Raw genomic sequence first — 23322 nt, 5'->3', positions numbered from 1 at the left:
AAACGTTGCCCTCAGGTCCCTTTTAAATCTTTCCCCCTCTCACCTTAAACCTATGCCCTCCAGTTTTGAACTCCCCAACCGCAGGGAAAAGATCTTGTCTATTTACCCTCATATTTACTCCTCATCATTTTATAAACCTCTATAAGGTCACCCCTCAGCTTCCGATGCCCCAGCCTATTCAGCCTCTCCCTTTAGATCAAACCCTCCAACCCTGGCAATATCCTTGTAAAGCTTTCAAGTTTCACAACATCCTTCCAATAAGAGGGAGGCCAGAATTGCACACAATATTCCAAAAGTGGCCTAACCAACATCCAGTACAGCCACAACTGATCTCATAACTCCTATACAAAATGCTCTTACCAATAAAGGAAAGCATACTAAATGCCTTCCTCACTATCCTATCTACCTGCGACTCTACTTTCAAGGAACTATGAACCTGCAGCACTCCAAGGTCTCTTTGTTCAGCAACACTCCCCAGGACCTTACCATTAAGTGTATAAGTCCTGCCCTGGTGTGCCTTTCCAAAATGAGGCACCTCACATTTATCTAAATTGAACTCCATCTGCCACTCCTTGGCCCATTGACTCATCTGATCCCATAGTAATTTGACGTAACCTTCTTCACTGCCCCCGACACCTCCAATTTTGGTGTATTCTGCAAACTTACAAAATATACCTCCTATGTTCACATCCAAATCATTTATATAAATGACAAAACACCTGTGACCAGTGGTGTGTCACCGGTTCTTGTGACACACCACTGGTCACAGGCCTCCAGTCTGAAAAGCAACCCTCCACCACTACCCTCTGTCTTCTACCTTCAAATCAGTTCTGTATCCAAATGGCTTTGTCTCCGTGTATTCCATGTGATCTAATCTTGCTAGCCAGTCTCCCATGGAGGACCTTGTCAAATGCCTTACTAAAGTCCATTTGGATCACGTTCACTGCTCTGCCTTCATTAATCCTCTTTATTACTTCTTTAAAAAACTCAGTCAAGTTAGTGAGACATGTTTCCCACACATAAAGTCATGTTGACTATCTCTAATCAGTCCTTGCCTATCCAAATACATGTAAATCCTGTCCCTCAGGATTCCCTCCAACAACTTGCCTATTTCCGCACTGTAAATAATCTAATCTAAAAAAAAACTTGCCCACCACCAAAGTCAGGCTTACCAGTCTACAGTTCCCTGGCTTTTTCTTACCATCTTTCATAAATAGTGGCACCACATTAGCCAAACTCTGGTCTTCCGGCACCTCACCTGTGACTATTGATAATACCAATACCTCGGCAAGGGGCCCAGCAATCACCTCCAGAGCTTCCCACAGAGATCTAGGGGACACCTGATCAGGTCCTGGGGATTTATCCACTTTTATGCGTTTTAAGACATCCAGAACCACCTCCTCTGTAATTTGGACAATTTTCAAGATGTCACCATCTATTTCCCCACATTCTATATCTTCCACACCCTTCTCCACAGTAAGCACTGATGCAAAATACTCATTTAATATCTCCTCCACCTTCTGTAGTTCCCCACATAAGCTGCCTTGCTGATCTTAGACAGGTCCTATTCTCTCCCTAGTTACCTTTTTGTCCTTAATGTATTTATAAAATCCCTTTGGATTCTCCTTAACCTCATTTGCCAAAGCCATCTCATATCCTTTTTTTGCCCTCCTGATTTCCCTCTTAAGTATACTACTACTGCCTTTATACTCTTCTGAGGATTCACTGGATCTCTGCTGTCTATACCTACATATGCTTTTTCACAGCAAAAACATCAATTTCTCTAGTCATGTAGCATGCCGTACACCTACTGGCCTTGCCTTTCACCCTAACAGGAACATTCAGTCTCTGGACTCTCATTATCTCATTTTTGAAGGCTTCTCATCTTCCAACTGTCCCTTTACCTGCGAACATCTGCCCCCAGTCAACTTTTCAAAGTTCTTGCCAAATACCATCAAAATTGGCCTTCCTCCAAATTACAACTTTATCTTTTATGTCCGGTCTATCCTTTCCCATCACTATTTTAAAACTGATAGAATTATGGTCGCTGGCCCCAAAGTGCTCTCCCAGTAACACCTCAGTCACCTGTCCTGCCTTATTTCCCAAGAGTAGGTCAAGTTTCGCACCTTCTCTAGTAGGATCATCCACATACTGAATCAGAACATTTTCTTGTACACACTTAACAAATTCCTCTCCATCTAAACCTTTAAGACTACGGCAGTCCCAGTCCATGTTCGAAAAGTTAAAATCCCCTACCATTACCGCCCTATTATTCTTACAGGTAACTGTGATCTCCTTACAAATTTGTTTCTCAATTTCCCGCTGACTCTTGGCGGCGGAGGTGGGGGGTGTCTACAGTACAATCCCAATTAGGTGATCATCCCTTTCTTATTTCTCTGTTCCACCCAAATAACTTCCCAGGAATAATCTCCCTCAGAACAGCCATAATGTTATCCCTTATCTAAAATGCCGTTCCCCCTTCTCTCTTGCACCCCTTTCTGTCCTTCCTACAGCATTTGTATCCTTTGTTTATGACTCTTAACTATCCTTTGATATTAGCCAAGCAAGCTATTCAATTAGTGGGAACAAATGGTTGCTCATAGCCATTAAAAAAATTAAGTGTGCTGTTTCAAATGACCCAAATGCAAACAATGGGAAGAAAGTCATCATTCTGCGTTGTAACCATTCCATTTGGTGAGATCATGGCTGCTCTGTGACTGACTCTGAACCTTGGCTTTGCCCCCCTATCCTTGAGTATCTTTCGTTAATAAAGATCCATCAACCTCAGACTGAAAATAACCAATTGTTCTAACAATCCGTTTGGATTTTGGGAGGAGGGTTTCAAACTGCTCCCATGCTTGTGTGTAGAAGTGTTTCCAAGTTGCGCTCCTGAATTGTCTCACTCTGATTTCTATACTCTGCCTCATGGTCCTAGACTCCGAGATCAGCAGAAATCACCTCACTGTATTGGCCTATCTGTTCCCATAGTATGCTGAAAACTACATTCCAAGGAGTACACCCCAGATACTGTAACCACCCCTTGTAATTTAAATCTCAGATTTCAAATCATTGTGGGATCAAGGGTTGTGAGGATAAGGCTGTTTACAATACATATGAATGACTTGGAGGAAGGAAGTGAATGTACTGTATCCAAATTTGCAGACAAAACATAAATAGGTGGGAAATGCACATTGCAAGAGGAATACAAATAGATTATAGAGAGATATTGATAGATTAAGCAAGTGAGCAAAAAGTTGGCAAATGGAGTAAAATGTGGGAAAACGTGAAATTGTTCATTTTGGAAGGGAGAACAAAAGAACAGAATATTACTGAAATGGAGAAAAGCCCCAGAAAGCTGCAACACAAAAGGACCTTGTGGGTTCTTGTGCATGAAACAGAGAAAGATAGCAGCACACTGGTGCAGCACGTAATCAGGAAGGCTAATGCAATGTTGGCTCTTATTTCGAGGGGCTTGGAATATAAGAGTAGGCAAGTCTTACTGCAACTGTACAAGGTGCAGGTGAGACCACATCTGGAGAACAAGTTTTGGTCCCTCTCTTTACAGAAAGATATATTTTCACTGGAGGCAATTCAGAGATGGTTCACTAGGATGATCCCTAGCATGGAGAATCTGTCTGATGAGCAAAGGCTGAACAGGTTGGGAATCTGCTAACTGGAGTTTAGAAGAAAGAGAGGTGATCCCATTGAAATATATAGGATCTTAAGGGTCTTGACAAAGTAAGTGCTGAGAGAGTCATTCCCCCTTAAGCAAGAGATTAAAATCAGAGGGCATGGTCTCTGAATAAAGGGGTGCAAATTTAAGACAATAAGACATAGGAGTGGAAGCAAGGCCATTCGGTCCATCGAGTCCACTCCGCCATTTAATCATGGCTGATGGGTGTTTCAACTCCACTTACCTGCAGTCTCTCCAGAGCCCTCAATTCCTTGCGAGATCAAGAATTGATCAATCTCAGCTTTGAGACACCCAACATCCCGGCCTCCACTGCACTCCGCGACAATGAATTCCACAGACCCACCACTCTCTGGCTGAAGAAATGTCTCATTTCTATCCTAAATCGACCCCCTCTAATTTTAAGGCTGTGCCCATGGGTCCTGGTCTCCCTGCCTAACAGAAACAACTTCCCAGCATCCATCCTTTCTAAGTTAAGACTGAAATGTGGAGAAATTTCTTCTCAGAGGGTTGTGACTCTTGGAAACTCCTTGCCACAGAGAACGGTGGGGGCAGAGTCCTTGGCATATTTAACTCGAAGAGTGTGGTGCTGGAAAAGCACAGCCAGTCAAACAGCATCCGAGGAGTATAAGCTCTTCGTCGATTCTCCTGCTCCTCTGATGCTGCCTGACCTGCTGTGCTTCGACTCTGATCTCCAGCATCTGCAGTCCTCACTTTCACCTGGAAAGAACAGACAGTCCCACTGGAGTTGGGGGGAGGGGAGAGACAACATGGTCACAGAGAATGTAACAAGCACAGCTAAAGGGAAGGAATGTGAGTGGGACCCTGTCCCAGTGAGAGTCAGTGTGAGTGGGACCCTGTCCCAGTGAGAGTCAGTGTGTATGGAACCCTGTCCCAGTGAGAGTCAGTGTACGTGGGACCCTGTCCCAGTGACAGTCAGTGTGCGTGGGACCCTGTCCCAGTGAGAGTCAGTGTGTATGGGACCCATACCCCAGTGAGAGTCAGTGTGTGTGGGACCCTATCCCAGTGACAGTCAGTGTGCGTGGGACCCTGTCCCAGTGAGAGTCAGTGTGTGTGGAACCCTGTCCCAGTGAGAGTCAGTGTGTATGGAACCCTGTCCCAGTGAGAGTCAGTGTACGTGGGACCCTGTCCCAGTGAGAGTCAGTGTGTGTGGGACCCATACCCCAGTGAGGGTCAGTGTGTGTGGGACCCATATCCCAGTGAGGGTCAGTGTGAGTGGGACCCTGTCCCAGTGAGAGTCAGTGTGTGTGGGACCCATACCCCAGTGAGGGTCAGTGTGTGTGGGACCCATATCCCAGTGAGGGTCAGTGTGTGTGGGACCCTGTCCCAGTGAGAGTCAGTGTGTGTGGGACCCTGTCCCAGTGAGAGTCAGTGTGTGTGGGACCCATACCCCAGTGAGGGTCAGTGTGTGTGGGACCCATATCCCAGTGAGGGTCAGTGTGTGGGACCCTGTCCCAGTGAGAGTCAGTGTATGTGGGACCCATATCCCAGTGAGGGTCAGTGTGTGTGGGACCCTGTCCCAGTGAGAGTCAGTATGTGTGGGGCCATGTCCCAGTGAGAGTCAGTGTGTGTGGGACCCTGTCCCAGTGAGAGTCAGTGTGTGTGGGACCCATATCCCAGTGAGAGTCAGTGTGTGTGGGACCCTGTCCCAGTGAGAGTCAGTGTGTGTGGGACCCTGTCCCAGTGAGAGTCAGTGTGTGTGGGACCCATATCCCAGTGAGGGTCAGTGTGTGTGTGTGGGGCCCTGTCCCAGTGAGGGTCAGTGTGTGTGGGGCTTGTACCCCAATCAGAGTCAGTCTGTGTGAGATGAGCAACAAATGTTTAGTAAAAGTGAGCCAGGCATCAATAGGTTAATGTTCTCAGTGGGAGTGTCTTGTGACATTTTGTCCATGAATCTACAATGTGACAATATTTCCTGGACTGAAATGTTCACTAAAATTTTCCATAGCCCGTCAACACTTTCCCAGCTCCTGTTTGCTATTTGACTGTCCACTGATATTTGCTGTTGACTGACCAAAGGGCAGGTTTCAATACCTTCCGGCACCTTCCCCCAGCCTCCAAAATGATGTGGTTGATTCCCTTTTCCGGTCTGTCACAAACATTACAAAACCTGATACGTGAGAACAGGAGGAGGTCTGCTCTTCCATTAAACTAGGCCGTATCAGATCTATATCTTAATCTTAACTCCATTTACCCACCTTGGTCTCTCTGATCCATTTTGCTGAACAACAATCTCCCGAGCACAGTTTTGATATTTTCAATTACACCTCCAAAAGCTTCAACTGCTTTACAGGAGAGAATTCCAGATTTCCACGGGGTGCGAGGAAGTGCTTTCTGACATCACCCCTGAGTTTCTTCCCCTGAAAGGAAACATTTTCCTCATTCAATGCTATCAACTCTTTAAATCACTTTAAACATCTCATGTTTTTCAACCCAAACGATTCTAAACGCTAAGGAGTATAAACCTAGTCTCATAATTTAGCCATTACAGCCTCAGGGTCATTCTGCCAAATCTACAATGCTCCTCTTCAATCAACTAAGCAACAATACAGAATTAACCTATAAACCATGTGGGTGTACAGTGGCTCGGTGTTTAGCACTGCTGTCTCACAGCTCCAGGGACCTGCGTTTGATTCCACCTCAGGTGACTGTGTAGAGTTTGTACTTTCTCCTCATTTCTGCTGGGTGCTCCAGTTTGCTCCCACAGTTCAAAATAGGTGGATGAGTTTTGGGAAATGCAGGGTTATAAGGATAGAGTAGGGAAGTGGGTCTATTGGGATGCTCTTCAGAGGGTGGGTGTGGACTCGAGGGGCCGAATGGCATTTATCATTCTATGATATTCCCCCCAATCCTGGTGCAAACAATTCATACACAAAGAGGATGAGATGTCACAGGTCTGTAGAGTAATCATGAGTGGGGGAAATGGGGAAGAACCTTGTTGATCATGTTCAAACTAAAAGTTTAAAATGAGGTGACTTCCTCACAGTTCCATTGGATTCTCGTCAGTGAGATTACCTGGCATCAGCCACACAGCAATGAAAAGCCCACCATTTGGGTAGCAGGTCAATTAGACCTAGGTCTGATGGTAAGGTTAACAGTTCAGCTTTCAGAGTTTATGAGGAGATCTAACATATTGACACCTGGAAATTTCTGTGATTCACAGAGACACTTCACTTCGACTGGTTTTATTTAAAAGTTATATTGTTACTTATTTAAAAGAGAAGGGGGTGTTGTCTTCCTTCTTACTAGCTTATTCAAACTGCCCACAGTTTTAACACATCATATCAGTCTAGAGCTGTCTGTTGCTAGAGCCTCTCCACAGTTTTGTTTGTCTGGATGTAGGTTAGCCCGCTGAGCTGGAAGGTTCATTTTCAGACGGTTCGTCACCATACCAGGTTACATCTTCAGTGAGCCTCCAGACGAAGCTAAAGGTAAAGCTAAAGTTGACGAGGCTCAGTGAAGACGTTACCTAGTAGGGTGACGAAACGTCTGGAAATGAACCTTCCAGCTCAGTGAGCAAACCTACATCCAGAACATCAACCTGAGCTACAAATCTTCTCAAAACTCATTTTGTTTGTCTAGCAATAAGTTCAGAAAACAATTTGTTTTTTGTTACAAAAAACCTTTCCCCCAAAGTTACTTGGCTTTTTATAAATAGCAAATATTTCCTGTTCTTCTGAACCTTTGACATTTGCATTCCAAAAAGTCAAACAGTAAATCTTTTGCAACCCAGGAATGGTACAAATCTTCTATTTCCTAATTCTGTTAATCTATAATTATACATATTACATATCATTATATGTGTGTTCCCAACAAGGCAGATCCAATTTAGTTATCATAGAACAACCCTCTCATACCAGGGACCAATCTAATGCACCTTCACTTCACCGTATACAACTTACCTGTGAGTAGATCACACTTAAAACAAGATTATGGGGCATCAGTAGGAATTGGTCCCTGGACCTGATCAGTTGGAGTGGGGGCTGCTCCCTCCACAACAGCCAGCTCACTCCCAGTGAAGATTCAGATTTCCTGGCTTGCTGGGGAAAGTAGGATTAGAGATGGCTATTGAGGTGAGGGCGTCTGGACCAGGGATATGGGGCCAGAGGAGGGCGGTAGCACTCCATTTGGAACTGCATGAACAGTTTAACCGCTGGCTACATTTATATAGCACCTTAAACATTCTCACAGTGCTGCCCAGGAACAATAATAAAACAATGCATGATACTGAGTCTCATGAAGAGATAGTAGATCAGGTCACTGAAGACTTTGTCAAAAAGGTGGGGGTTGGGGTTTAAAGAATAGCCCTGAAGGAGGGCAGTGAGGTAGAGAGTCAGGGAGAAACAAACACACAGAATATCTGAGAAATGCAGCAAGTGTGGCACCATCTGTGGAACAGAGTTAACATTTTGAGTCAAGTATGTATCCTCATCTAAAGGATTAAGATGGAAATCCTGTTTGAGTGAAGAGCGAAACATCTTCAAGATGGATGTACCTGGATTAAACACATAAATCAAAGCTGTGGATGCTGGAAATCTGATGGTTATGATACTATGGGATCTGGATAGGTTTACATAGGGGACAGCAGAGTTATAGTTGTTCTTAGATTTGCAGTGGGTATGATGTATGAGGTCAGTCATTTACATAGTGAATTACCTCCTCTGTTCACTGCCTTCTATGAATTAAGTTAAAAATCACACGACACCAGGTTATAGTCCAACAGGTTTATTTGAAACCACAAGCTTTCAGAGGACTGCTCCTGGGGCAGGATTATAGGACACAGAGTTTATAGTAAAAGATCAAAACTATAGGGTTAGGGTGAGAGCGGAAAGTATAAAAGGGATCTAAGGAGCAAATTTTTCACAGAAAGGGTGGTGCATGTATGGAATGAGCTGCCAGAGGAAGTGGTGGAGGCTGGTACAATTGCAGCATTTAAAAAGCTTCTGGATAGGTACATGTATAGGTTAGGTTAGGATATCTGATCAGCATGGACGAGTTGGACCGAAGGGTCTCTTTTCGTGCTGTACAACTCTATGACAAATCTGCAAATGCAAATTTGCCCCATTGACTTGTGTGTGTGTGTGAGAGAGAGAGAGAGAGTGAGAGAGTATGTGTATGAAAGAGGGTCTGTGTGAGTTTGATTGTGTGGAAGAGTGTGTGTGCATGGCTGCTTGTGTGTGTGTGTATAGTGCTGTGGGTCACCTGTAGTGTGACATCAACCCAAGGTCCCAGTTGAGGCCATCCTCATGGGTAACAGACTTGGCTATCAACCTCTGCTTGGCCACTCTGTGTTGTTGCGTATGCTGAAGTTTGCCTTCGAGGATGGTCACCCAACGATCCGAGGCCGAATGTCCTTGATCGTTTGTTCATACACTCTATCAAGCATACACACACACTCACACACTCTCTCCCTCTCTCCCAGACACTCTCTCCCTCTCTCCCACACATACTCTCCCTCTCTCCGACACACACACACAGATACACACTCACACACTCTATCCCTCTCTCCCAGACACTCTCTCCCTCTCTCCCACACATACTCTCCCTCTCTCCAACACACACACAGACACATACTCTCCCTCTCTGCCACTCTGACACACAAACTCTCTCCCTCTCTCCCAGACACTCTCTCCCTCTGTCCCACACAGACATACTCTCTCCCTCCCTCTGACACACACTCACACAAGTCTATGGGCGAATTTGCATTTGCAGATACATTCAATTTAGTTCAAAAAGCACACAATCTGCAGGCAGTCAGTCCATGTAATATTTTACAAATTCCTACTTTGTAAATAAAACCAATCTGACTCAAGGTTGGGATACAGACAGACTTTATACTGATAAAACCTTATTATCTCAGGAGTGTGATTTGAAAAGAAATCTGGGATTAACGTATTAATCAATCAAAACCTGCATCCCCATTCTAAGTGATTAAAGACTTAACAGCAATCTAAGTTTGTTCGATACATTGCATCAGTTGTATGACACTTTGATCTTTAGCAAAAAGTCTGTGTCCTGTGATCCTGTCCCACTTGCTACCTGACAAAGGAGTGGTGCTCCAAAAACTTGTACTTCCAAATATAGAGCCTTATAACTTTGTCAGCACCAATAGGACATTGTTGAAAATGGCTGTCCATCAGTTTGAATTATCCCGTCACAGTATCACACAGAATTTACCCGTTGCAATGAGTGATCCTGTCACAGTGTGAGTGATCCCATCGCAGTGTGAGTGATCCTGTGGCAATGTGAGTGATCCTATGGCAGTGTGAGTAATTCCATTGCAATGTGAGTGATCCTATGGCAATGTGAGTGATCCTGTGGCAGTGTGAGTGATCCTGTGGCAGTGTGAGTGATTCCATTGCAATGTGAGTGATCCTATGGCAATGTGAGTGATCCTGTGGCAGTGTGAGTGATCCTATGGCAGTGTGAGTGATTCCATTGCAATGTGAGTGATCCTGTGGCAGTGTGAGTGATCCTATGGCAATGTGAGTGATCCTGTGGCAGTGTGAGTGATCCTGTGGCAGTGTGAGTGATTCCATTGCAATGTGAGTGATCCTATGGCAATGTGAGTGATCCTGTGGCAGTGTGAGTGATCCTATGGCAGTGTGAGTGATTCCATTGCAATGTGAGTGATCCTATGGCAATGTGAGTGATCCTGTGGCAGTGTGAGTGATCCTATGGCAGTGTGAGTGATTCCATTGCAATGTGAGTGATCCTATGGCAATGTGAGTGATCCTATGGCAATGTGAGGGATCCTGTGACAGTGTGAGTGATCCTGTGGCAATGTGAGTGATCCTGTGGCAGTGTGTGATCCTGTGGCAGTGATCCTATGGCAGTGTGAGTGATCCTGTGGCAATGTGAGTGATCCTGTGGCAGTGATCCTATGGCAGTGTGAGTGATCCTGTGACAGTGTGAGTGATCCTGTGGCAATGTGAGTGATCCTATGGCAGTGTGAGTGATCCTGTGGCAGTGATCCTGTGGCAATGTGATTGATCTTGTGGCACTGTGAGTGATCCTGTGGCAATGATCCTGTGGCAATGTGAGTGATCCTATGGCTGTGTGAGTGATCCTGTGGCAATGTGAGTGATCCTGTGGCAGTGATCCTGTGGCAATGTGAGTGATCCTGTGGCAGTATGAGTGATCCTGTGGCAATGTGAGTGATCCTGTGGCAGTGATCCTGTGGCAATGTGAGTGATCCTGTGGCAATGTGAGTGATCCTATGGCAGTGTGAGTGATCCTGTAGCAATGTGAGTGATCCTGTGGCAGTGATCCTGTGGCAATGTGAGTGATCCTATGGCAGTGTGAGTGATCCTGTAGCAATGTGAGTGATCCTGTGGCAGTGATCCTGTGGCAATGTGAGTGATCCTGTGACAGTGTGAGTGATCCTGTGGCAGTGTGAGTGATCCTATGGCAATGTGAGTGATCCTATGGCAGTGTGAGTGATCCTGTGGCAGTGATCCTGTGGCAATGTGATTGATCTTGTGGCACTGTGAGTGATCCTGTGGCAATGATCCTGTGGCAATGTGAGTGATCCTATGGCTGTGTGAGTGATTCTGTGGCAATGTGAGTGATCCTGTGGCAGTGATCCTGTGGCAATGTGAGTGATCCTGTGGCAGTATGAGTGATCCTGTGGCAATGTGAGTGATCCTGTGGCAGTGATCCTGTGGCAATGTGAGTGATCCTGTGGCAATGTGAGTGATCCTATGGCAGTGTGAGTGATCCTGTGGCAATGTGAGTGATCCTGTGGCAATGTGAGTGATCCTGTGGCAGTATGAGTGATTCCATTGCAATGTGAGTGATCCTGTGGCAGTGTGAGTGATCCTGTGGCAGTGTGAGTGATTCCATTGCACTGTGAGTGATCCTGTGGCGGTGTGAGTGATTCCATTTCAATGTGAGTGATCCTGTGTCAGTGTGAGTGATCCTGTGGCAGTGTGAGTGATTCCATTGCAATGTGAGTGATCCTGTGGCAATGTGAGTGATCCTGTGGCAATGTGAGTGATCCTATGGCAATGTGAGTGATCCTGTGGCAGTGTGAGTGATTCCATTGCAATGTGAGTGATCCTGTGGCAGTGTGAGTGATCCTGTGGCAATGTGAGTGATCCTGTGGCAGTGTGAGTGATTCCATTGCAACGTGAGTGATCCTGTGACAGTGTGAGTGATCCTGTGGCAATGTGAGTGATCCTGTGACAGTGATCCTGTGGCAATGTGAGTGATCCTGTGGCAGTGTGAGTGATCCTGTGGCAGTGTGAGTGATTCCATTGCAACGTGAGTGATCCTGTGACAGTGTGAGTGATCCTGTGGCAATGTGAGTGATCCTGTGACAGTGATCCTGTGGCAGTGTGAGTGATCCTGTGGCAGTGATCCTGTGGCAATGTGAGTGATCCTGTGACAGTGTGAGTGATCCTGTGGCAATGTGAGTGATCCTGTGGCAGTGATCCTGTGGCAATGTGAGTGATCCTATGGCAGTGTGAGTGATCCTGTGGCAATGCGAGTGATCCTGTGGCAATGTGAGTGATCCTGTGGCAGTATGAGTGATTCCATTGCACTGTGAGTGATCCTGTGGCGGTGTGAGTGATTCCATTGCAATGTGAGTGATCCTGTGGCAGTGTGAGTGATCCTGTGGCAGTGTGAGTGATTCCATTGCAATGTGAGTGATCCTGTGGCAGTGTGAGTGATCCTGTGGCAATGTGAGTGATCCTATGGCAATGTGAGTGATCCTGTGGCAGTGTGAGTGATTCCATTGCAATGTGAGTGATCCTGTGGCAGTGTGAGTGATTCCATTGTAATGTGAGTGATCCTGTGGCAGTGTGAGTGATCCTGTGGCAGTGTGAGTGATCCTGTGGCAGTGTGAGTGATCCTGTGGCAATGTGAGTGATCCTATGGCAATGTGAGTGATCCTGTGGCAGTGTGAGTGATTCCATTGCAACGTGAGTGATCCTGTGACAGTGTGAGTGATCCTGTGGCAATGTGAGTGATCCTGTGACAGTGATCCTGTGGCAATGTGTGTGATCCTGTGGCAGTGTGAGTGATCCTGTGGCAGTGTGAGTGATTCCATTGCAACGTGAGTGATCCTGTGACAGTGTGAGTGATCCTGTGGCAATGTGAGTTATCCTGTGACAGTGATCCTGTGGCAATGTGAGTGATCCTATGGCAGTGTGAGTGATCCTGTGGCAGTGTGAGTGATTCCATTGCAATGTGAGTGATCCTGTGGCAGTGTGAGTGATCCTGTGGCAGTGTGAGTGATTCCATTGCAATGTGAGTGATCCTGTGGCAGTGTGAGTGATCCTATGGCAATGTGAGTGATCCTGTGGCAGTGTGAGTGATCCTATGGCAGTGTGAGTGATTCCATTGCAATGTGAGTGATCCTGTGGCAGTGTGAGTGATTCCATTGCAATGTGAGTGATCCTGTGGTAGTGTGAGTGATCCGGTGGCAATGTGAGTGATCCTGTGACAGTGTGAGTGATCCTGTGGCAATGTGAGTGATCCTATGGCAATGTGAGTGATCCTGTGGCAGTGTGAGTGATTCCATTGCAATGTGAGTGATCCTGTGGCAGTGTGAGTGATTCCATTGCAATGTGAGTGATCCTGTGGCAGTGTGAGTGATCCTGTGGCAGTGTGAGTGATTCCATTGCAATGTGAGTGATCCTGTGGCAGTGTGAGTGATCCTGTGGCAGTGTGAGTGATCCTGTGGCAATGTGAGTGATCATGTGGCAGTGTGAGTGATCCTATGGCAATGTGAGTGATCCTATGGCAGTGTGAGTGATCCTGTGGCAGTGTGAGTGATCCTGTGGCAATGTGAGTGATCCTATGGCAGTGTGAGTGATCCTGTGGCAATGTGAGTGATTCCATTGCAATGTGAGTGATCCTGTGGCAGTGTGAGTGAACCTGTGGCAGTGTGAGTGATTCCATTGCAACGTGAGAGATCCTGTGGCAGTGTGAGTGATTCCGTGGCAGTGTGAGTGATTCCATTGCAATGTGAGTGATCCTGTGGCAGTGTGAGTGATCCTGTGGCAGTGTGAGTGATCCTGTGGCAGTGTGAGTGATTCCATTGCAATGTGAGCGATCCTGTGGCAGTGTGAGTGATCCTGTGGCAGTGTGAGTGATTCCATTGCAATGTGAGTGATCCTGTGGCAGTGTGAGTGATCCTGTGGCAATGTGAGTGATCCTGTGGCAGTGTGAGTGATCCTATGGCAATGTGAGTGATCCTGTGGCAGTGTGAGTGATCCTGTGGCAGTGATCCTGTGGCAATGTGAGTGATTCCATTGCAATGTGAGTGATCCTGTGGCAGTGTGAGTGATCCTGTGGCAGTGTGAGTGATTCCATTGCAACGTGAGTGATCCTGTGGCAGTGTGAGTGATCCTGTGGCAATGTGAGTGATCCTGTGGCAGTGTGAGTGATTCCATTGCAATGTGAGCGATCCTGTGGCAGTGTGAGTGATCCTGTGGCAGTGTGAGTGATTCCATTGCAATGTGAGTGATCCTGTGGCAGTGTGAGTGATCCTGTGGCAATGTGAGTGATCCTGTGGCAGTGTGAGTGATTCCATTGCAATGTGAGTGATCCTATGGCACTGTGAGTGATCCTATGGCAGTGTGAGTGATTCCATTGCAATGTGAGTGATCCTGTGGTGGGGGTGTGATTCTGTGGCAATGTGAGTGATCCTGTGGTGGGGAGTGATCCTGTCCCAGTGAGAGGTCCAGCCATAGTGTGAGTGATCCTATCGCAGTGTGAATGATCCTGTCCCAGTGAGCATTGTCCAACACCAGGACTGTTAAATGCCTGTGTATTCTACACTTGTTTGTGCTGTGACTTGAATCAACATCTCAATGGATTATTTACATATTCATTGTCACGTTGCAGATGTAAATAGCGTGTATTTCCCAGCCTACTTTCCCCTGAAGTTGACCAATCAGCATCTAAACCGCCTGATTTAATTTGAGTGTCCAACTTGGCCATTTCATAGGGCAGGTAAAAGTCAACATCACTGTGGGTCTGGGCTCACATGTAGGCCAGATGAGGAAAGAACAGTAGATTTCCTTCATTAGGCAGGATTAGTGAGTCAAGAAGTAAGGACATACAAACCAGAAGTGGATGGAGACCATTCAACCCCTCAAATCATACAATACCATTCAGTAATTTCGTAGCTGATCTGATTCTGATTAAAAACATTACTTTCCTATCTGCCTCCCCCACCCCCCACCCCCCACCCCCCCCACCCCCCACCCCCCCCACTGTAACCTTCAAGCCCCTTGTTAATCTAAAATCTTTCTAATTCAGCCTTACATCTCTTCAATGGCTGCACCTGCACTGCTCACCAGGCCCAGTCAATGATTGCTTCATGGATACCAAGACTGACACCGGCTTCAAACTCAGGTAATTCCTGAACTGAAGATCTTAAATTGCTGTGGTGCAATTACAAATCCCACTCTTTGGATTGTTTATCCAAAGACACGGATAAATATGAAAGAGGTTGGCTAACGTAATGGCATTATTTATGAAAGGTGGTAAGGGAACTGCAGACCGGTGAACATGACATTGGTGGTAGGAAAGTTATTGGAGGGAATCATGAGGGACAGGATTTACATGTATTTGGAAAGGTAAGGACTGATTATGGATAGCCAACATGGCTTTTTGTGTAGGAAATCATTTCTCACTAACTTGATTGAGATTTTCGAAGGAGTAACAAAGAGGATTGATGAGGGCAGAACAATAGATTTAAGTAAAGCATTGGACAAAATTCCTCCTGGTAAACTGATTAGATTACATGGAATTCAGGGAGAACTAGCCATTTGGATACAGAACTGGCTTGAAGACAGAGGGTGGTGGTGAAGGGTTGCTTTACAGACTGATGTGCCACAAGGATCGGTGCTGGGTGCACTGCTTTTGAATGTGAATATAGGAGGTATGGTTAGTAAGTTTGCAGATGGCACCTAAATTGGAAGTATAGTGGACAGTGAAGAAGGTTACCTCAGATTACAACAGGTGGAACCACGGGCTGAGAAATGGCAGATGGAGTTTAATTTAGATAAATATGAGGTGCTGCATTTTGGCACGACAAATCAGAACAGGACTTATACATGTAATGGTAAGGTCCTGGGGAGTGTTGCTGAACAAAGAGACCTTGGATTGCAAGTTCATAGCTCCTTGAAAGTGGAGTCACAGGTTGGTAGGATAGTGAAGAAGGCGTTTGGTATGCTTTCCTTTATTGGTCAGTGCATTGAATATAGGACTTGGGAGATCATGTTGCGGCTGTACAGGAGATTGGTTAGGCCACTTTTGGAATATTGAGTGCAATTCTGGTTTCCCTTCAAATAGGAAGGATGTTGTGAAACTTGAAAGGGTTCAGAAAAGATTTACAAGAATGTTGCCAGGGTTGGAAGGTTTGAGATACGAGAGGCTGAATACACTGGGGCTGTTTTCCCTGGAGCGTCGGAGACTGAGGGGTGACCTTATAGAGATTTATAAAATCACGAGGGGTATGGATAGGGTAAATAGACAAGGTCTTTTCCCCAGGGTGGGAGAGTCCAAAACTGGAGGGCATAGGTTTAAATGAGAGGGGACAGATTTAAAAGGGACCTAATAGGCAATTTTTTCAAACAGAGAGTGGTGCATGTATGGAATGAGCTACCAGAGGAAGTGGTGGAGGCTGCTACAATTACATCATTTAAAAGGCATTTGGATGGTATATGAATAGGAAGCGTTTGATTAGATTAGATTAGATTTCCTACAGTATGGAAACAGGTCATTTGGCCCAACAAGTCCACACTGAACCTCCATAAAGTAACCCACCCAGACCCATTTCCCTCCATTTACCCCTGACTAATGTACCTATCAGCAGGTCAGGCAGCATCCGAGGAGCAGGAAAATCGATGTTTCGGGCAAAAGCCCTTCATCAGGAATAGAGGCAGGGTGCCTCACAGGGTGGAGAGATAAATGAGAGGAGGGTGGGGGTGGGGAGAAAGTAGCATAGAGTACAATAGGAGAATGGGGGTGGGGATGGAGGCGATAGGTCAGAGAGGAAGGTGGGGGAAGGTAGCAAAGAGTACACTGGGTGAATGGAGTTGGGGATGAAGGTAATAGGTCAGAGAGGAGTGGATAAGTGGAAAGGAAGAAAGGCAGGTAGGACAGGTCATGGGAACGGTGCTGAGCTGGTAGGTTGGAGGTGGGGTGAGGTGGAGGAAGGGGAAATGAGGAAACTGGTGAAGTCCACATTGATGCCCTGGAGTTGAAGTATTCCGAGGTGGAAGATGAGGCATTCTTCCTCTAGGCGTCGGGTGGTGAGGGAGCGGCAGTGGAGGACACCCAGGACCTGCATGTCCTCGGCAGATTAGGAGGGGGAGTTGAAATGTTGGGCCACAGGGCGGTGTGGTTGATTGGTGCGGGTGTCCCAGAGATGTTCCTTAAAGCGCTCTGCTAGGAGACGTCCAGTCTTCCCAATGTAGAGGAGACCGCATTGGAAGCAATGGATACAATAAATGATATTGGTGGATGTGTAGTTAAAACTTTGATGGATGTGGAATGCTCCTTTGGGGCCTTGGATGGAGGTGAGGGAGGAGGTGTGGGCACAGGTTTTGCAATTGTCCTGCTACCTGTATGGTCTGGGAGATGATAGACCATACAGAACCTCATCACCTCAGGAGATCTCCCACCCACAGCTTCCAACCTCATAGTCCGGGAACCCCGCACCGCCCGATTCTACCTCCTTCCCAAGATCCACAAGCCTGACCACCCTGGCTGACCCATTGTCTCAGCATGCTCCTGCCCCACTGAACTCATCTCTACCCACCTCGACACTGTCCTATCCCCATAGTCCAGGAACTCCCCACATACGTTCAAGAAACCACCCACACCCTGCACCTCCTCCAATTCTTCCGTTTCCCCGGCCCCCAATGCCTCATCTTCACCATGGATATCCAATCACTCTACACCTCCATCCGCCATGACCAGGGCCTCCAAGCCCTCTGTTTCTTCCTCTCCCGACATCCCGAACAGTACCCTTCCACCAACACTCTCATTCGTTTGGCTGAACTGGTCCTCACCCTTAACAATTTCTCCTTCGAATCCTCCCACTTCCTCCAGATTAAAGGGGCAGCCATGGGCACCCGTATGGGCCCCAGCTATGCCTATCTCTTTGTTGGCTATGTAGAACAGTCCATCTTCCGTAGTTACACCGGCACCACTCCCCGCCTCTTCCTCCGCTACATTGATGACTGCATTGGCGCCACCTCGTGCTCCCGCGAGGAGGTTCAGCAATTCATCAACTTCACCAACACATTCCACCCTGACCTTAAATTCACCTAGACCATCTCTGACACCTCCCTCCCCTGCCTGGACCTCTCTATCTCCATTAATGATGACCAACTTGACACTGACATTTTATTACAAACTCACCCACTCCCACAGCTACCTGGATTACACCTCTTACCACCCTATTTCCTGCAAAAATGCCATCCCGTATTCCCAATTCCTCTGCCTCCGCCATATGTGCTCCCAGGAGGACCACTTCCACCACAGACCACACCAGATGGCCCCCTTCTTTAGAGACTGCAATTCCCCTTTCCATGTGGTTAAAGATGCCCTCCAATGCATCTTGTCCACATCCACACCTCCGCCCTCAAACCCCACCCCTCCAACTGTAACAAGAGCAGAACCCCCCCAGTGCTCACCTTCCCCCATACCAACCTTCGCAAAACCACATCATCCGACGAAGTTTCCACCACCTCCAAACAGACCCCACCACCAGGGATATATTTCTCTCCCCAGCCCTTTCCGCAAAGACCATTCCCTCCATGACTACCTGGTCAGGTCCACACCCCCAACAACCCACCCTCCATTCCTGGCACCTTCCCCTGCCATCGCAGGAATTGCAAAACCTGCGCCCACACCTCCTCCTTCCTCAATCCAAGGCCCCAAAGGAGCCTTGCACATCCATCAAAGTTTTACCTTCACATCCACTAATATCACTTATTGTATCCGTTGCTCCCGATGCAGTCTCGTCTACACTGGGGAGACCGGACGCCTCCTAGCAGAGCGCATTAGGGAACATCTCCGAGACACCCGCACCAATCAACCAAACCGCCCTGTGGCCCAACATTTCAACTCCCCCTCCCACTCTGCTGAGGACATGGAAGTCCTAGGCCTCCTTCACTGCCGCTCCCTCACCACCCAATGCCTGGAGGAAGAACGCCTCATCTTCTGCCTCGGAATACTTCAACCCCAAGGCATCAATGTGGACTTCACCAGTTTCCTCATTTCCCCTTCCCCCACCTCACCGCACCTCCAACCTTCCAGCTCAGCACTGTCCCCATGACCTGTCCCACCTGCCTATCTTCCTTTCCACCTATCCACTCCACCCTCCTTTCTGACCTATTACCTTCATCCCCAGCCCCATTCACCCATTGTACTCTTTGCTACCTCCCCCCACCTTCCTCTCTGACCTATCACCTCCATCCCCACCCCCATTTGCCTATTGTACTCTATGCTACTTTCTCCCCACCCCCACCCCCCTCTCATTTATCTCTCCACTCTGCAGGTACCCTGCCTCTATTCCTGATGAAGGGCTTTTGCCCGAAATATCGATTTTCCTGCTCCTCGGATGCTGCCTGACCTGCTGTGCTTTTCCAGCACCACTCTAATGTAGACTCTGGTTTCCAGCATCTGCAGTCCTTGTTTTTACCGAATGCACCTAACACTATGGGGAATTTAGCACGGCCAATTCACCTGATCTGCACATCTTTGAATTGTGGGAGGAAACCGGAGCACCCGGAGGAAACTCATTGGATACGGGTCAAAAGCTGGTAAGCAGGATTAGATTTATTTAGGATATCTGGTTGACATGGGCAAGTTGAATCGAAGGGTCTGTTTTCATGCTGTACATCTCTATGACTCTATCTACACCAATTTGTTCCTACATTTGAAAGGGATTGTCTCCTCTGGCTCTCTCAGTTAAACCCTCAGTTACTCACCCAACCGACTCATCTGCACTCTTTGAAACTGTGACTGGTTCCTGAATGAAATCGCTTCCGACATTTGGATGCATTCAACTGCGCAATTTTAAAAACTTGCAAAGTTGTAAGAAACTATGTGAAACTGAATATGACATTGGATTGAGACACACTAATCAGCAACTGAGGGACAGTGACAGAGGCTGAGAAATAGCAACATTCTGAAGAGGAGTCATGCCAGATTTGGTATTTTAACTCTGTTTCTCTTTCCACAGATACTTTCAGACCTGTTGAATTTCTCCAGAAATCTTTGTGTTTGTTTCAAATGCCAGCACGGACTGGGAAACTCACCAGTATTGACATGGTGACCCTATCTACCTAATCGTAGTCTGAGATTCACCCACACTGTTACCCCTGCATCTATCTGAGCCCCTCCTGTTGTTTAATCTCCATCTCCTCCCGGTGAGATTATCCTTAAATATGGTGTTAGTTTTCACATGTACCTGTACACTGATGATGACCAGTTTCACCCGAGAATGACCTCTCCAGACTGCTCACCCAGATGGTGTTGTATGAGGCATTGGTTCTGGAAGAGTTAATATTGAAGCTGCATTAGCTCCACCCAATCTGATGATATCAGACCATCTTTGGGTGGAGAATTGTGTTGACCTGAGTCCCAGATGGAAACAGATAAGTCACCTCTGGCTCCAATTGGTTATAATCAACTATTAACTAGTTAAAGTTATTTGTACCTATTGCTATCAGACAATAAACTACACATTCTTATGTAAGGCCAGACCCCCTTCTTATGTGGTATCTCCTTTCCCACTGGTAATTAGACAGGCCTTCGACTCAGCACAGGAAGAGGATCGGTGACAATGATTTACCTTGCTCACAGGCCATCTACAGTTAGTACCCAGAGCCCAACGAGATAGATTTCTGATCTAGTACTGGATGAGCAGAAATTTCCTTCAAATATATAAAACTGAAGCCATTGTTTTCTGTCCCCTTGCCCCTAGCTACCAACTCCATCCCTCTTCCTGATACCAGTCTGAGATTAAACCAGTCTGTTCACAATCTTGGCGTCAAGAGGAACCTCATATTTGTCCTATAAGATTAGATTCCCTACAGTATGGAAACAGACCCTTCAGCCCAACAAGTCTACACTGACCTTCCAAAGAGTAACCCACCCAGACCCTGATGAAGGGTCTTTCCTGGTGAAGGGCTCCAGCCCGAAACATCGATTCTCCTGCTCCTCAGATGCTGTGTTTTTTCCAGCAACACACTCTCGACTCTCATTGACAGACCTCACTTCCACCCAGACCCATTCCTCTACCCTATATTTACCCCTGACTAATGTCCCTAACACTATAGGCAATTTAGCATGGCCAATTCACCTGGCCTGCACAATCTTTGGATTGTAGAAGGAAACCGGAGCACCCGGAGGAAACCCACGCAGACACAGGAAGAATATGCAAACTCCACACAGACAGCCGCCCAAGGCAAGAATTGAACCCGGCTCTCTGGGACTGTGAGGTGGCAGTGCTAACTACTGAGCCACTGTGCTGCTCCTATGACTATGACCATCTATTTCCACAGCTGTATATGAAATTGCCCTATATTCTCATCCGCATTTTATTTAACTTCTGAACTTAACTGGTCCTACTCACCCCCGGTTGGTTCACTGCACTCGACAATCTAAACTCAAGGACATCCAAAACTCGGCCGCCTTTGTGTGAAGTCACAGCAAGACCCATTCTCCTCTCACCCCCTCCTCGGAGTCCTGCTGAGGCAACGTCTTAATTTAAAAATTCCCAACCTTCTTTTTAAAATTCCTCACAACTTCACCCCTCCCTATTTCTTTACGCTCCTCCAACCCCACACCCTCTGAGGTATTTGCCCTCCTATAATTATGCCCCCTTTGTTCGTTGCCTGCTTTAATTGCTGCATCAGTGAATGTGCTTTCAGATGCCAGAGAACCAAGCTCTGAAATTCCCTCCCTTCAGCTCACCTTCTCTCCAATTCACCTTCCTCTTGAGGCATTCCTTTAAGTCTTTTACCAAGCCCTGGGTGACGTGACCTTCCATTGCTCAGAGTGAGGTTTGTTTTGTACAGTGGTCCTGTGCAGTGCCTGGCAATATTTCATTGTGATGAAGATGTTATGATAAGTTCTTTGTTGTTGAGAGATATCACCATGACGAGAATCCCTGCATTTCCCTTCAGGCCATTGAGCTGCTGCACGGGGCGGGTAGGTGCTGTGACAAAGGGCAGAAAAACCAAACTGGAATGTCCCGAATTAGCACAGGTTGTGCAGTCGATGATTCATCCTGTCTGGGGCAATTCCCCACTATTCATATCTGGAGCTCGTTACACAGCAACAGGAGGAGGCTATTCAGCCCCTTGAGTCTGTTCCACACGAACAGGGGGAGGTCATTCGGCCTCTGAAATCTGATACACAGCAACATGAGGAGGTCATTCAGCCCCTCGAGCTTGTCACACAGGAACATGAGGAAGCCATTCAGCCCCTCTAGTCTGTTACACAGGAACATGAGGAAGCCATTCAGCCCCTCGAGTCTGTTACACAGGAACAGGAGAAGGCCATTCAGCCCCTTGAGTCTGTTACACAGGAACAGGAGAAGGCCATTCAGCCCCTTGAGTCTGTCACACAGGAAGAGGAGAAGGCCATTCAACCCTTCGAGTCTGTTACATGGGAACAGGAGGAGGCCATTCAGCCCCTTGAGACTCATGTACAGGATGGCCCTTTTTAACCATTTTAACATCTTAAACCCCTTAGTTGATCCCTATGTTTTCATATCCAGGGGAAGCAGTGCTGGAGAATGTTGTCCGTGTTATCTCCTGTCCTCACCTTGCAGCATTCCAGAGTGAATGTTCCCTCGGTGACATCCCATTCCACTGTCTCCCTAATAAACCCCTCCTTCCTTTCCCTGACTCTTTTCTACTCAAACAACTCCTTCCACCTCCTCCCCTGTCACCATGCAAGGCCCCAAAGGCACCCTGTAGGTGTTTAACCTGTGGTTGGTTCCGATTAAGCGAACTGTATGTGTGGTTCACAATGTGGACTTCTGTACGTTCCACTCCATGGAGCAGCCCTGGCCACTGTCTGAGCAGAACCCTGAGCTTCTGATTGCCGTGGTAACTCTCGAGCCCCCCCCTCTCCCAGCCTCCATTCTCGGCCTCTGACACTGTTTTCATTGAGACCTGCAGAAACACAAGGAATGTTGCCTCATCTTTCTATATGGGGCCTTACAGCTTTCTACAGTCCCAGACAATCAGCTGCCTTCAGCAGGGTTACTGTCTCCACCCTGAAGTGCAGCAGCCAGATCTAAACTCAATACTGACCACCCCCCCATCTTCTATCACTGCCTCAGCAGTACATAGAATCATGTGGTATAGAAGAGGCCCTTCAGCCCATCAGGTCTGTACTACAACAAATACTGGTCCTAATCTCCCACACTGAACTCATGGCATTGAATGTTATGATACTTCAAGAGCTCACCCAAATAATTTTTAAAACATTGTAAGGTTTCTCACTTCCTATACGCTCCCAGACAATGCTTTCCAGACCTTCCACTACCTTCTGAGTGAACAATGCTTCTCCTCAAATTATGTTGGCTAGGAACTCGGGGGGAAACGCCAGTCTGCATGTTC

The 23322-nt window shown here is 47.0% G+C and overlaps 1 protein-coding gene across 4 annotated transcripts in view; it reads left to right on the top strand.

Annotated features, from left to right (window-relative positions):
- LOC140463390 (gamma-glutamyl hydrolase-like) overlaps window positions 1-23322 on the top strand; it is a 55612-nt gene that overhangs the window by 2351 nt on the left and 29939 nt on the right. Inside the window, exon 2 of one of the 4 annotated variants that reach the window (XM_072557263.1) lies at window positions 14987-15082. The exons of 1 other annotated variant lie outside the window; for it this stretch is intronic. The gene's annotated coding sequence lies outside the window, so the exon portion shown is untranslated. Of the gene's footprint in view, window positions 1-14986; window positions 15083-19428; window positions 19507-19944; window positions 20116-23322 lie in introns of those variants that run through there. 2 more of the 4 variants (XM_072557267.1, XM_072557269.1) reach the window with 2 other exon arrangements.

The sequence above is a fragment of the Chiloscyllium punctatum genome, chromosome 38 (genome assembly GCF_047496795.1).
Source record: "Chiloscyllium punctatum isolate Juve2018m chromosome 38, sChiPun1.3, whole genome shotgun sequence".
NCBI classification, from domain to species: domain Eukaryota; kingdom Metazoa; phylum Chordata; class Chondrichthyes; order Orectolobiformes; family Hemiscylliidae; genus Chiloscyllium; species Chiloscyllium punctatum.
The sequence above is the reverse complement of the archived record's forward strand: the minus strand, read 5'-3'. Positions and strand labels throughout refer to the sequence as shown.